Consider the following 9,499-nt stretch of genomic DNA (forward strand, 5'->3'; position numbering starts at 1 on the left):
ATTCTTGGGGGTAACTGTGACCGAGGACCTGTCCTGGGGCAACCATATCACCTCAGTTGCACGGAAGGCCCAACAGCGCCTCTACTACCTGAGGAGACTGCGGAGCGCACACATTCCCAGATCTCTGATGTTGAACTTCTACAACTGTGCCATCAGCAGCGTTCTGACGTATGGATTTCTAGTGTGGTTCCCCAGCTGCACCAAGGCCGATCAGCAAGCACTCCAGCGGGTGGTGAAAGAAGCTGGCAGAATTATTGGAACAAGTCTGCCAGAGATCAGTAATATCTTCCCCACTCGCTGTCTGAGGAGGGTGCACAGTATCCTGCGGGACCAACATCACCCTGCGCGCCACCTTTTCCATCTGCTGCCCTCAGGGAGAAGGTACAGGTCTATACAGGCCAGAACATCCAGACTGGCCAACAGCCTGTATCCACAGGCTGTGAGGCTCCTGAACTCTCTGCCCCCCTCTCACGGACAATAACCATATCCAACTTCTTAATAGCAATGAACTGGTCTGCATTGGTGCATCATATCTTTATTCTCTTCCCCCTCCTGCCCCCCCCCCCCCCCCCCTCTTTCTTAAATAGATAACTATCATATCTGATATCATATCTCACAGTACAATAATATTGAATGGGTTGCATTGTTGTATTTTGTCATGTTTCTCAGGTCTTTGTCTGAATTTCTACGAACATTATTGCTAAGGATTGTCTTATTGCATTGGAGTCACACTGGGTTAAATATGTACACTTGGGTTTTAAGGGGTATTTATTATTTTCTTCTTTTTTTTGGGGTTGTATGGAAGCCCCAAACGCAATTTCATTGTTCTTGACAATGACAATAAATAAATAAATACTAATACTAAATACTAAGCCCCGGCAATCAGAACGAAGAGACACGGGACAAAGGACACACAATAGAGCTGGAGTCTAACTGATTTAATTGCTAATGATTAAATACAATAGTGGTGGGCAATGGGGGAAAAGGAGAAGGAAGAGGGAGGTCCTTTTTGATCAGGTGGAGAGCAGCTAAAAACAAATAAATAAATAAAATAAATAGCGGTCATGGCCAAGGAGTACAAAAGTCAAGAGTAGCAGATAACATTTATTTACAATAAAAAAACTAAAACCAAAACCAAGCTAAAAGTCCCACACGTATATAAAATGTATGACACGTGCAACAGTCTTGAAATAGATGTTCTAGCACCAACTATCACAGAAATCCCTCATTTTCATTGGTTGCATCTCACTGAGAAAGGCCTTACTCCATACAACTCCTCCACCATATCCAACACCAGTTCTGCAGACACTTCCAGGGCCAATCTCCTTGGCATCTGTCTGGCTTCTCCAGCCTGCTGCTCTGCTGAAGCTCTGCGGTCTTCATGCTTGTGCCACTTCTGTGCATGCTCTGCGACTCCTCTGCTGACTGCCTGGGCTCTGTGACTTCTGTTGACTTACCTCTTTTTATGCAGTGTGCTTTGATTATGACGTGGGTAGGAAGTAAAATAAAAACTTTAAATAAAATCAATTAAATTAAAATACATACAAACATGGATAAACCATGTTTATAAAACCAAACCAATAAAAGACAGAATAAAACATTAAAACTGCTTCTACTCAGTAACAGGTGTATAAACAGAGTGAAAAGAGATGAGTGAAGAAGAAATGCTCAGTGAATCATGTGCGTCTCTGTCTCCAATGTGACATTCATTGTATTGCCAAAAAGCATTCGCTCATCAGCCTTCACACGCATACGAACTTGAGTCACATCCCGTTCTCAACCCATAGGGTTAATATGATGTCGGCCCTCCCTTGTGATTATGGAAATTTCTGAGCGTTTTTCCAGAAGCATATTTGTGAGATCAGACGCTGATGTTGGATGAGAAGGAGTGGTTCGCAGTCAACGCGCTAACTCATCGCAGACTGTGTGTTATATCAGGCTGAGATCAAGAGTCTGGGCAGGCCAGTCAAGTTCTTCCACAGCAAACCCACTCATCCATGTTCTTATGGAACTTGCTTTGTGCACTGGTGTTTACATAAAGTTTCACTGGAACTAAGGAGCCCAGCCTTGACAGACAGCCCCACACCATAATCCCCACTCCACCAAACTTTATACTTGGCACAATGCAGTTACACAAGTGCCATTCCCCTGGCAATAACCAAATCCAGACTTGTCCATCAGATTGGCAGACAATGAAGCATGATTTGTAGCTCCAGAGAACACGTCTCTAGAGTCCAGTGGTGGCGTGCTTTACAAAACTGCATCCGATGCTTTGAATTGTGCTTGGATGCATCTGCTCGGCCATAGAAACCCATTCCATGAAGCTCTCTACACACTGGTCTTCAGCTAATCTGAAGGCCACATGAAGTTTGTCAGTATGTCACACTTGACTCAGAAAGCCTCTGGCCTCTGTGCGTTCTGTGCTTCAGTGTATGCTGACCTTTTTATGTGACCTACCACTTTGTGGCTGAGTTACTGTCATCGCCAATCGCTTCCACTTTGTTGTAATACCACTAATAGCTGACCATGGAATATTTAGCAGTGAAGAAATTTAATGACTGGACCTGTGACAGTACCACGCTGAGCTGAAGCTCATCGATCTCCTGAGAGCAACCCATCTTTAATAAATGTTTGTAGAAGCAGTCTGCACACATAGGTGCTTGACTTTATACAGTGGGGCAAAAAAGTATTTAGTCAGCCACCGATTGTGCAAGTTCCCCCACCTAAAATGATGACAGAGGTCAGTAATTTGCACCAGAGGTACACTTCAACTGTGAGAGACAGAATGTGAAAAAGAAAAATCCATGAATCCACATGGTAGGATTTGTAAAGAATTTATTCGTAAATCAGGGTGGAAAATAAGTATTTGGTCAATAACAAAAATACAACTCAATACTTTGTAACATAACCTTTGTTGGCAATAACAGAGGTCAAACGTTTACTATCGGTCTTTACCAGGTTTGCACACACAGTAGCTGGTATTTTGGCCCATTCCTCCATGCAGATCTTCTCGAGAGCAGTGATGTTTTGGGGCTGTCGCCGAGCAACACGGACTTTCAACTCCCGCCACAGATTTTCTATGGGGTTGAGGTCTGGAGACTGGCTAGGCCACTCCAGGACTTTCAAATGCTTCTTACGGAGCCACTCCTTTGTTCCCCGAGCGGTGTGTTTTGGATCATTGTCATGTTGGAAGACCCAGCCTCGTTTCATCTTCAAAGTTCTCACTGATGGAAGGAGGTTCTGGCTCAAAATCTCACGATACATGGCCCCATTCATTCTGTCCTTAACACGGATCAGTCGTCCTGTCCCCTTGGCAGAAAAACAGCCCCATAGCATGATGTTTCCACCCCCATGCTTCACAGTAGGTATGGTGTTGTTGGGATGCAACTCAGTATTCTTCTTCCTCCAAACACGACGAGTTGAGTTTATACCAAAAAGTTCTACTTTGGTTTCATCTGACCACATGACATTCTCCCAATCCTCTGCTGTATCATCCATGTGCTCTCTGGCAAACTTCAGACGGGCCTGGACATGCACTGGCTTCAGCAGCGGAACACGTCTGGCACTGCGGGATTTGATTCCCTGCCGTTGTAGTGTGTTACTGATGGTGACCTTTGTTACTTTGGTCCCAGCTCTCTGCAGGTCATTCACCAGGTCCCCCCGTGTGGTTCTGGGACCTTTGCTCACCGTTCTCATGATCATTTTGACCCCACGGGATGAGATCTTGCGTGGAGCCCCAGATCGAGGGAGACTATCAGTGGTCTTGTATGTCTCCCATTTTCTGATGATTGCTCCCACAGTTGATTTTTTTCACACCAAGCTGCTTGCCTATTGTAGATTCACTCTTCCCAGTCTGGTGCAGGTCTACAATACTTTTCCTGGTGTCCTTCGAAAGCTCTTTGGTCTTGGCCATGGCGGAGTTTGGAGTCTGACTGTTTGCGGCTGTGGACAGGTGTCTTTTATACAGATGATGAGTTCAAACAGGTGCCATTCATACAGGTAACGAGTGGGGGACAGAAAAGCTTCTTACAGAAGACGTTACAGGTCTGTGAGAGCAGAGATTTTCCTTGTTTGAGGTGACCAAATACTTATTTTCCGAACACGTTCTCACTCCCAACTCGTCAAACGTGTGACGCATGGTCAGGCTCCCTCTGCTGCACTTATGGACGCACAGGGTACCCCTCTCGCGTCGGGAATTGACGTGAAGGGTCCGCGGAAGTGCCTTTTGTCGGTATATTTAGACATTTTCCAAATCACATTGTAGTGACGTATACAGAACACAATAAATTATATAATGTAAACAACTACTTGAAAAACAGGTAGAACAATACTTTTGTATGGTTTATTGCATTTACGGAGGGAGTGATGTATGCTGGGTAATGGCACAGCTAGCTACTGGGTGACTTTATTCACCCGCTTCGGCTGTTATCAGTCCATACAATGGGCGTTATTAGCACAAACCAGTCCCATAGATATGGGCCATCTCCTGCTAGATTGTTCAGAAGGTTGTTCTCATCCATCCAGATGGAGGATCACTAACAGGAGCGTGGAAGACTCCAGAATCCACTCTGGCTGGAATCCGGTGGATATGCAGTGTTTACAGGTAAGACCATTTAAACGGACAGCATTTATAGAATGACTATTAAAAGTCAGCGAGTGTCAGTAATGTTAATGTGGTTATGTTAGTAATACACCGAGTGCTAATATAACAGCTGTAAGATGCATTTGTAGATGTTATTACGTGTTTTACCGTCTTTATGGTGCTAGCTTAAAGTTACGGTGTAAACGTTAGCCTATATTGGAGTAAAGCTGTTCCTGTTTAAACGATGTTAGCACAGAAATATTAGCTTCTGTCATGACTGATGAAGTTACTAGTTAATAAAGTTTTCAGTAAAGTGATTAATCGCAGCCACAGACTGACAGCAAATATCTCGATTAGCTTCAGTGCATCTATAATAAATATGTGCAAGTTTCAGTGCTTCGTTTAAACTGTATGATACTTATACTGACCCAGGGTCAGTGTAAAATACAATCCTAGCTGTGTGAACAAAGCCTGGCTCCTTTAATCCTGCATGACAAACCTCAGGATGCAGGTTATTATTACTCTTTCCTGCTGGCACACCTGTCACACCTGAGAGTCAGCTAGAAACTTACAGTGACGTGGACATCATGCAAAGACTGCCAGACTCTGTAATACTGCAAATGATCAGTGACTCAGGTTAACACTAAACTTTAAACGGCACCTCTGTGTCTCTGTGTGCTGAACATTTAGGATTGAGTCAGGCTGCATTGACTGTGGGACTTTAATGTGTTAAAAGCAGGTTGAAGACGGCTCAGAAACATTTGAAGATTAAAATTTAGCATTATGGCTGCTGGTGGTTTGTAAAGCCTCTACTCAGCTGTATTTTTGTTACTAATTTATGTTTGTTGTTGTTTAACACAGATTTCAGAAGAGCAAATATGCTTAATAGTTTAACTAGATTTCATTTGTCAGTGTGGGACTGCTGAGTCACCTGAAGAACTCATTTCATTCATTCTCCACATGATGTTCATTTACAGAAATGTTTCACAGGAACTGATTTCTCCCAAAGGGTGAACTAGTGTGTTTCCATAGATTACCTCTGTATGAATGTACTTCTTAAATGAAGGCAAGTGTTTGTCCTTTTTTGTTCCTCAGGTACAGTACGTGATATCAAGGGCAGGCGGTCAACACTGGGGGTAGACAAGAAGCAGACGTACTTCCAAGAGGGAGCTGCAGTGAGGTCAGAGGTCAGAATCTGAAACAGCTCAGGTTTATATTTTAGAGGTTATAAAAAATCAAAATGTATTATTTAAAGAAACCTTTAAATAATAGTCATAATTATGATTATTATAAGAAATATCAAACATTTAAGTGGATTTTCTGTTACACATATTGTGTTAGCCCTGCGATAAACTGGCAGCCTGTCTTTGTCCTGTATCAGCTGGGATAGGCTTCATCCTCCCGCAACCCTGAATTGGATACATTGTATTCCAATTATGTAATCTGATCATTTACAAACTCAAGGTATCTAATCAAAATGTAAGTAATAATTATAAAATGGGAAAGCAGAAATAAGTGTGACATAAATGTAAATGTGTGAGCTGACATAGAGGACAGCTACATGTAGTCTGAAAAACCTTTGTTGTCAAGTTTGCTGGTATATCAGCACGAGACATTCTTACATAGAAGAGACATTAAAGTCTCTGACTCAGTGAAGCATTATTGGTCCCGTCTGTTTGGATAAATATAGTAAGTTGATGTATGTCCATTTATTGACACATTTTCTTAAGTGCTTATCCAGCTCAGGATCACAGTGGAGCTGCAGCTGGATATGTTCACTAAATAAACCTTACAAAAGTTAACAATAAACCTGCATCCATGTACGTTGTTGTCCACAGGATGAGAAAATCAAACTGGAAGACTGTGGAACATGTTAATAAATGTTTGTATGTTTATGCCTGTGTCTTTCACAGGAGGCGCTGGAAGGTTTCCCTAATAGTTCCTGGTGAATCAAAGCAGAACCATAAAGGTTGCTGGACTGCATGATGGCCTTACCCCTGAGCAGTCATCCTGTTAAAGGAGGAACCAGTTAGAAGCTGTTTTCAAAGTAGCTGAGCAGATTTCATCTCAAGTAAGCAATTAACTGTTTGTTCATCTGTTCTGCCACTTAAAGAGCATTTAAGGACGTCTTTCGAGTGTCCAGTTGAATTAATTCTACTGGCTCTCATGGTCATTTGTTATTATAGACATATTTTTCATGTTCATCCAGCTATTTAGTAAATTCTATCTATTTAGTAATATCCGTCAGCTATAAAATGTAATATAAATATAAAAATATCTAAATATCTCCTGCCCTTTATATTTTAATGATGTAAGTCTGTTATCGTGTTACATTAGCATTCCTCACATATCAATGAGATGCTGTACAGTACAATCCTACTGACGCAGCAGAGGGATAACGACGGCTATTCAACATCGTTACACGACACATTCGAGCTGCATGATGCAGACAAAGTGACTAAATCATCTTGTTGTGGTTTATTGTCTTCAAACCAGCAGACAAAGCCGATGGCAGAAGATGTCGGAGAAGAACTTCAGGCCGTGGACTGAAAAGGTATTTTTTTCTTGTTATCAAAGACATTTGGAGTGACGGCTTCTACAACTGGTTGTGCTAAAGTAAAGCTTACAGTCTAAGAAGTCACAGTGTTGATGTTCAGCACAAAGAGAAAAGCTCACTTGTTTGAATTTATTTACAATCATAGTTTTATAAATTCTGACTGTAAACAGCTTTTACAGCTTTGATATTGTTTGACACTCAATATCAGGTTTAATTTAAAGGTTTCTGTGTCCCAATGAGCCATTTACACTGATCAGTGTCAGTTTAACTGTAACACATTCATTATTTAGATCCAGCAGAGAAATAACTGAATGTAAAAATGGCAGCCCTCAGGCAGGTTTATAGAGATACATGCATGCATTATGAAATTTATGTATCCCAGATAATTGTTATTCATCTAGTCATGGCAGACCCACCCCTTCCTCCCAAGTTAACTGCAACCCAAAAGAACTAGTGGGGCTATTTACACACTCACAACCAGTGTGGGGTAAAAAGAGCCACCAAAAAGCTGTCAGCCACAGATGTGCTAGAAGAGTTAGAAACTCTACTTATGGAGAAGCTTTCTAAGTCTAACAGGGGACAGGTACTCCTGCCCAAATAACATGATATAACCCCACATACAGCCCAGCCATAAAGTGAACCAAGTCATTTAGTTAAAGACAGCATGGGACCAAATGCATGTAACCAGCCTGCATCAACCTGACATTTCTTCCTCCTGAATTAAATGAATGAATGGATGAAAGTTAAATGACTACAAGCCTAAAGCCCTAAAGCCACTAGTTCCCACACTGGAGCTCCCTGACACTGTGTGTTAACCGTATTTAGCTTGTATCAACAGTTGTAACAGGCTAAGCCACCTGAGACACTGCATTGAATTTGTTCCTGTCTTAATGATTTCAGCTGACTGGTTTCAGCTCAGATGTTCTGCTTTTTCATTTCAGTAGATCAAAGCAGCTCATGCTCCTTCTGCTTCCAATTTAGAAGAAGAAGAAGAAGAAGGCGAAGGCTTCAGCAAAGTGGCGTTCATGGTCTCAGTGAACAGTCACGGTCACACACTGCATGTGGTTTTAAAAGCAACATGTCTGTTCACCACAACAATGGAGATGTGTAATATTAGTGCAGCTACGGTTTGTTCTTGAACATCAGTTCTGTTTTCTACTTTGATCACTTAGACCAAAAAAGTGTTGTTTTCAGATTCTTTCTTTTACATCTATAAAGCACCTGTTCATTTTTTTATTACAATTAGTTTCACATAAATGTTAGTGTTTCCTTTATGATCTTTTAATGCTTACACTACACTGTACACGTCTACATTAGAGACATTTCTGTTACCTGTTTCTGTTGACTCAGAGTTGTGAAATGTTCTTTTATTTGATACACAATATGAAGCTCATAATTTTCTTACAAATAAAACTCTAATGACAAACATGAACAGCTGTGCTTATTTCTGAGACATGAGTTTTTGAGTGTGTTCATATTTAGACAGTGTGCATCTGTCTGCTGAAACTGTGATGGTGAACCTGAGGTGATGGTCAACAGAAGGCAAATATATATCAATATAAAACAATATTGAAGTAATGTCTTTACCCTCTGCAGCGTGTGGACGCAATCACCTTATTCACTGTAGTAAACGTGCACCGCTAGCTCACGTGACTGACTGTCTCCATGGTTACATCGTATATTATTAGCTATGTTAACAGCTTCCAAAGATACCGCCATAGCTCTCTGCAGCTGTAACACTTAAACACTTTGCAAATCATTTCACGTTTTTGATAGTTATGAAGACAGAATATGTTTTTAAGGTCATGCTAGGCGGTTGCTATGGTGGTTGCTGTGGACTTGGGTGGACCGCGTCCGATTCCTGTTATTAGCTGTCCGCCGTAGGGAGGCTGCGTTCCATTTACAAGTAGTGACAGTCTGCCGCAACTCGAACTCAAACCCCGCTTTGTTCTTTAATTATAGGCCTTTTATAGCCGTTCATGACACGCACACACACACATAAAGCACTTTGCCTCACCATGAGAATGCAAGTTTACCTAACCTAACCTTAAAGTATCTGATATAGGATAGAAAAATGAAGCAACCAGAGATTTAATTATGAAGACTCTGGGTTCTGTAGTTCACGTTTTACAGACCTGAATGACTCTTTGCATATGATTTATTGAAGAGCAGTTTAGAATGCACTTTACATTTAGACTGTTGCTGTTTCATTTTTTACATTGTTGCCGTGTTATGTCATGAATAAGGTTTACCTGCTGGGGGTTTGATGGATCAGCTGGACAATACAGTCAAAGACAGACTTCATTCATCATATGCAAGAATCCTAGTTGGATTTTTGTTGTCACTCGTGTTTTTGAACC

This window comes from Diplotaxodon limnothrissa, linkage group LG4 (assembly GCF_057381915.1).
Source record: "Diplotaxodon limnothrissa isolate DT_005_m linkage group LG4, D_limnothrissa_male_GT1.1, whole genome shotgun sequence".
Taxonomy (NCBI): domain Eukaryota; kingdom Metazoa; phylum Chordata; class Actinopteri; order Cichliformes; family Cichlidae; genus Diplotaxodon; species Diplotaxodon limnothrissa.